General features: G+C 47.3%; 1 long non-coding RNA gene across 1 annotated transcript; it reads right to left on the reverse strand.

The window, feature by feature from the left end:
• Positions 1-3,542: 3,542 nt before the first annotated feature.
• LOC111817268 lies at positions 3,543-5,124 on the reverse strand. The gene is made up of 3 exons (XR_002821508.1): positions 5,001-5,124; positions 4,737-4,882; positions 3,543-3,770 (listed from the first exon to the last, which is right to left on the reverse strand). It is a non-coding gene; the product is annotated as an uncharacterized LOC111817268 (long non-coding RNA).
• Between the last annotated feature and the right edge of the window lie 877 nt (positions 5,125-6,001).

The raw sequence follows: 6,001 nt of genomic DNA on the forward strand, positions 1-6,001 counted from the left end.
TTTTTGTTTTTGTTTTTGTTTTTTAAAGTCATTGGATCAAGACCTTTTTAACTTTTTTTAATAAAGCACCTTTAGTACTGATAAGGGAAGCTGCAAAGGGTTACAAGTCAACACTCACTTGGGTGGTGCTCTTCTGTGCAGTACTTGTGAACAAAACACAAGTTGGGGACATGGGCCAGGAGGGTGTGACGTACTGAGTGTCATCTGCTTTGACCCTGGGAGGGGTGCTTTAGGACCTTTCACTTCCAGACCCTTGGGAGCAGCTGTGCACACAGTGTGCCCAATGGGAGTCTTAAGAGCCCGCAGTCAGCCACACTAGATGTCTGTTCTTCCTACCCAAATCCCATTCCAGCCACCATCATACCCTTCCAGTCAATGGCAACTCCATCCATCCAGTTGTTCAAGCCACAGCCCTGGGGTCCTACTTGAAACTTTACTCCGCTGCTCTCTTATGCCAGACTGAGTTGATCAAGAAATTCTGTTGGTTCTGACTTCAAAATATGACCTAGAAGGTCTCCACTTCTCCCCAGATCTGTGACGTCACACCAGCCAGCAACACCTTTGTGCCTGTCTCCTTCTATGCTTCCCCCCTTGCCTGTGTGCAAACTGTTCCCACCAGTGTTCATGCTGGGAAGTGAACCTAGGGCCTTGCATCTGCCAGGCCAGTGCTCTATCCCTAAGCTACCTCCCCAGCCCCAAGGGATCTTTCCAACAACTCATGACTCAAAGTCTGCCCACAGCTTCCCATTCTACACGGCTCAGGTCATTGCCGCACTACAGCCCCACCCAGTCCAGACCTCCTGCTCTTCCGGCCCATCTGAGGATCACTCTGCTCTGGCCTCACCCATCTCCTAGCTTTTCCTCCAGTGCATCGGGCAGATTCTTACTTCAAGGCCTGTCCACAGGTTGCTTCTCCTGCCTGAACCCCATGTCACTCAACCCAGCACCTTCCTCCATGTTTCCTTGGCAAGGTTCTACCAACTACCCAACACACATGCAAAAGCTTTCCCCACATATACTCTCTAGATTGATTCCTGTTTTGATTTCCAGAGTTCTTCTACGCTATCTATTACTGATAAAACTTAACATGTAAGTTCCTTGAAGTTAGGATTTTGCTTACTGATGTAGCCCCCCATTGCCTAGAATGGACACACAGTGAATGCATGGTGAGTGACCTAGGCCTAACTCTGTCCTCTAGGAGAGAGTGATGATCCTACTTGTGTCTATTGTTTCATTCCAGATACCCACCCAGGCCCTTGACGTCATGAGTTGCTTAACATGTGGGCCAGATCATTTGTCATGGAGCCAAAGCCAGTCCCTTCTTTTCACATATTGTTGGAGTGAAGAAAGAAACAGTGTCAGGAGCTGTATGGTGACAGGAAGTTTCCACTTGGGCCACACAGCCTGAATTCCTCTAAGCAGCCTCAAACAAGACTTCTACTAGAAGTTTTGTGTGTATACACAGCCTGCCTGGGAGAACCGATATCATCAACCCCAGACAACCAAACAACAATCTCACACCGACAGTGTGGTGGATTGACAACTGGGAGTCGACTTGTTATACACGGCTGAGCTGAGTCAGCGTGGTGCTGGGTGTGGGAGGCCCACCTGAGGGTTGTTGCCAACAGCACAGAAAGAGAACTGGAGGGGGAGGTGGTATGCGGTGGGGTCTCCTGGAGGGGCTTGTCAAGCTGGTTTTCCTAATATGAACTCAGCTGTTCTTACCATCGGAGGAGCTCAGGACCTCACTGTTGCTGAGGATGGCTATGGTACTCTGCAGAACAGCTCCTTACCTTGAGCCTTGCTTCCTGGCTCCAGTGCAGATCCCTCAGCCTCCTGGCACAGATCCTTCATCCTGCTAGCTCAGGCTTTCTAGCTTCCACCACTGACCTTTGGGGCTTCCCAGTGCAGATCCTTGACACAAACTTGCATGGACATCATCCTGGGCTCTAGGAGCTGGACTCATGGAGGACATTTCTGTGGGCTTTAGCTCTTCAGCTGAACTCACGCAGGACATTGCCAAGGGACCCTGGCCCTCGACTGGATTCTTTGGGTCTTTAGTAGGTGGACAGATTTCCTGCACTGTCTTTGTATTTGATTCTTTGGGTGACTCATAAAATAATCTTATAAATGATGTGTCCTGTATTAAATTGATTCCCTTGAAAACCCTGACTACAACAGACACGGGGAGACATCCTGGAGAAAAGGCACAAAAGAAAAAAGTGTTACTCCTAAGTCTGAATGGCAGGGAATCTAAAAATAACTTGCCATGTTCAAAGAGGAGGTGCTCACCATATATTCAAAATTAAAAAATGAATACACCCGTTGGGGGACAGAGGAGGGGAGAGCTATGATGCCTCCTTCTATTAATATCCTGGCTTCTTTCCTGAGAACACAGAGTTCTTCCAAGAGGATGGCCCTGTCTTGCTTCTGTTTTCCAAAAATGATTGTTACTGAATTTAGCCATAAGGTGTGATCCTGTGCTCACGATTTTTTAGCCTAGCACTCCTGATGATCAAAGACACCTTTCCCACTGAGGGTGAAGATGACAGTGATTGGCTACAAAGCACCTACTATGTGCCAGGAACTTTATACTTCACTTCTCACACACAGGGCCATCTCACTACCTCTGTTTCTCAGATGGGGAGACTGAAGCTTAAGTGAGTTGCTCAAGGTCACCCAGGTAGGTAAGATTTGAACTCAGAACTGGTTGGCCCCGCAGACTGCTCCTTCCACCACGGGGTAATGGCTTTGGCCTCCAGTGTTGACAGAGGGATAAGAACTGTTCATGGCTATTTGTTATTAATTATCTTGATTGGGAAGCTCTTGACCAACAAAACACAAAATATACAACTTGTGCACACTGAGATGTCTCCTTCCATCAGGGAAATGGCACTGGAAAAGAGGGGACAAAGCATGGGACAGGGTGCAATGATGAAGCAAAATGATATATTCAGACCAAAGAAGTAAACCGTGAGCCAGCTGCAAAGGATCTCCGTCAGCACCAGTGCCTTACCACGGATGGCACGGAACTTTATCTGTAAGGTGAGGGTATCTCTTCATGTTCCCTTATGATGCTTTTGTAACCTGAAGAACCTCTCTCAAGTTAAGTCCTAGAATTCTTGACCTACCTACTAGGGCCTCCCCTCTGTTAGTAAGAGAAAATGCAGGCAAATTGGCTTTTAAGAAAAAAGAGAGCTTTCTTTTTTCTTTTTCTTTTTTCAATATTGGGGAATAAACCCAGGGCCTTTTCATTAAATTGCATCCTGACCTTTACTACACTTAATCTTAACCAAAAGGCTCATCTTAGTCCTTAAAAAAATAAATTGGGGGGGGGGTTGAGGAGATAGCTCAGCAGTGTAAGCACCTGCCTGACAAGCACAACGACCCAAGTTTAGTCTCTGGTACCGGACGAGACCCTGTATCCAATAAATACATTCAAACAAACAATATATATTTTTTAAAGTTTGAGAGCATCTTACTAAGTCACCAAGTTGTCCAGCCTGGGCTTGAACTTGTAGCTCTCCTGCCTCAGCCTCCCGGAGTGCTGGGATTATAGATGTGCACCACCCTCCTTGGTTGCTTTATTTTTATGTGGCGTGACAGCATTTGAGAGTTGGTAAATTCAGCAGCGCTGTGTCATTCGCAGGACACGTGGCCCTTAGCTTTCCGTGTTGATCTCAATGTCCCTGAACACTGGCTTGTCTTTCCGGGGCAGGCTGCAGTCCGGGCACCCCAGACACGCTGAACTCGCAGATGATGACTCTGACCTTAAGAGATGGAAATGGAATCTTTTGTCTTGGGAAAAATAAAACTTCCAGGATTCCAAGCCCAGCGTGGAAGGATAGGGCCTCCTGGGAACACAGACTTCTGCCTGAGACAGAACAAGACAGCAAAGTCCAGTGGCTCAAGCACATTACAAGCCTCTGCTTCTGTCGCATGTGTTAACGTGTCCAATACTGCCCAAAGAAAATTCTACGCCACAACCCACATACCAGAAGCAGGAGGACACTGTTCCATGGCGGGCTGGGACAGGACACAGAGTCTATCGTATTACTACAGGCGACAAGGAATCGGGCTGGAGAATTCAGACCACCACCTGTGGCTGTATTATGCAAAAAACTCAGGCGACTGAATCTTGTAGGTTCGAAATCATTGAATTCTGGCTATCTGTAGGATTCCAAGTAATATCATGAGTTTAGGTAGAATTGAATGAGGCCTGTTGTTCGCCAAGTATTGGAACTGTCTGCAAAGCAGGTGCTGTCCCATAAAAAGCAGATTTCTCAGCACACAGGAAGCGAAAAACATGTAATTGTCTCTAAAATAGCAGTTTTGTTCTCCTTAAATAGAGCTGTGCTCCATTGGAATCAAGCACTTACGTGAAAAGAAGCCTCTAAGCTGAATCCCAATAATATTTTTCCCTAGAGAGTTAAAGGTATTGTAATCCCATCTGATGACTCTTACTTTTGAATGGAGCCTTAATTACATTTCAGGCTTTGTCATAATTATGCCTTCTGAAGAGTGTCCAGTGCAGTAGAGTCGCACTAACAGCTCACCAAGAGCTCCCTGTTCGTGATCTCTACATCCCTTTCCTGCCCCACGGACTTGATTTCTCCCCTTCACCCTTTCTTCATGCCCATGTCACCTACTCAACCTCTAATAATCCATTCCACCCCAGTTCCCACCTCTGGCAGCCTGGCTACCTGTTCTTCTCTTCCATGATACTCAATACACACCAATCACGTAGGGCTTGACATTCTGTAGCAAAAATAAGTAACCGTGACTCCATCTCTTCTTTATTGTGAGCTCCTTGAGTTCAGCGGCTGTTTCCTCTATCGTCATGTCTCTAGTATTCATCATGGTGCTCAGAAAACAGCAGGGACTAAGAAATATTTAACAGAGGTAGGGGAGTGTGTTAGTTGGTATAGGCTAAGTGCAAGCTCAGTGTGTTTTCTGCTCTTGCAAAATATGAATCATGGGTTCCTGACTGAGTAGCTTACATCAAAATGTAACTCAGAAATCCAGTCTTCTTCTACCTTGTAGCACTGCTGTCTTCAAGATGCTGCCTCTATGGACACTGAAAACAAGGAACAGGTCACGGGGAAAGTCACACTGGATACTGAACAACTCGGCCCAGAAGTGACCGTTCCATTCTCCTAGAGCAGTCAGATGGCCCCATGTAGGCACAGGAAGCCTGGCAGGGCAACAGCTCTGCACCATAGAAGGAGAGCTTGCCTGTCATGGTCACGTTCTTGTCCCTGGAACATAACACTCGATGCCCACAGCTCTTATAGGACACAAAGTTCACTTTGGCTCATGGTTTTTAGAGGATTTGGCCCATACTTGGCTGGCTCCAAGGCAGGGATGGAGTGGTGGAAGGGTCTGGCAGAGGAAAGCTGCTCCCATTATGGTGGACAGGAGTCAGAGAGCAAAAAGAGATGCCAGAGAGGACACCACAGCCTCCAGGTCACTCCCTGGTGACCCGCCTCTCACAGACCCTGCCTCTAAACAGTGCACACAGAGGTTGATTCACAAATAGGTACAGAATCCCTGTGCTATACCTATTTGGTGGCCTTCCAAATGCCCTGCCTCTGAGTGCTTCAGAGTTTGGGGGGACATTGTAGTTCTAAACCATAACAGTGAATCTGTAGCAGCCAGCTAGCTGTCTCAGCCACAAGGAGTAGAGGGAAGAAAAGAAGAGGGAGAAATGATGTTTTCAATGCCTTAAGGTTACCATGTAAGCTGTGAGTAAAGATTTCCGAGCACGGCACTCAGTGATACCAGGCACACTCACATATTTTACAGCCGACATGCCTTTCCAGCTCCAGAGCTGCCCAACCTTCCTCCCTGGAAGCTGACACCCAGCAATCACTAACTTCCCACTCCTCCCTCCTGTAGTGCCCGGCAGCCTCCAGAGGACTTGCTGGCTCTATGATGTGACTCTCCTAAGTATTTCATGGGAGGAACCAGAGTCTCTGTCTTTTGCTCTGGCACATCCCAT

Source organism: Octodon degus, unplaced genomic scaffold, assembly GCF_000260255.1.
Source record: "Octodon degus isolate 3935 unplaced genomic scaffold, OctDeg1.0 scaffold00004, whole genome shotgun sequence".
NCBI lineage: Eukaryota > Metazoa > Chordata > Mammalia > Rodentia > Octodontidae > Octodon > Octodon degus.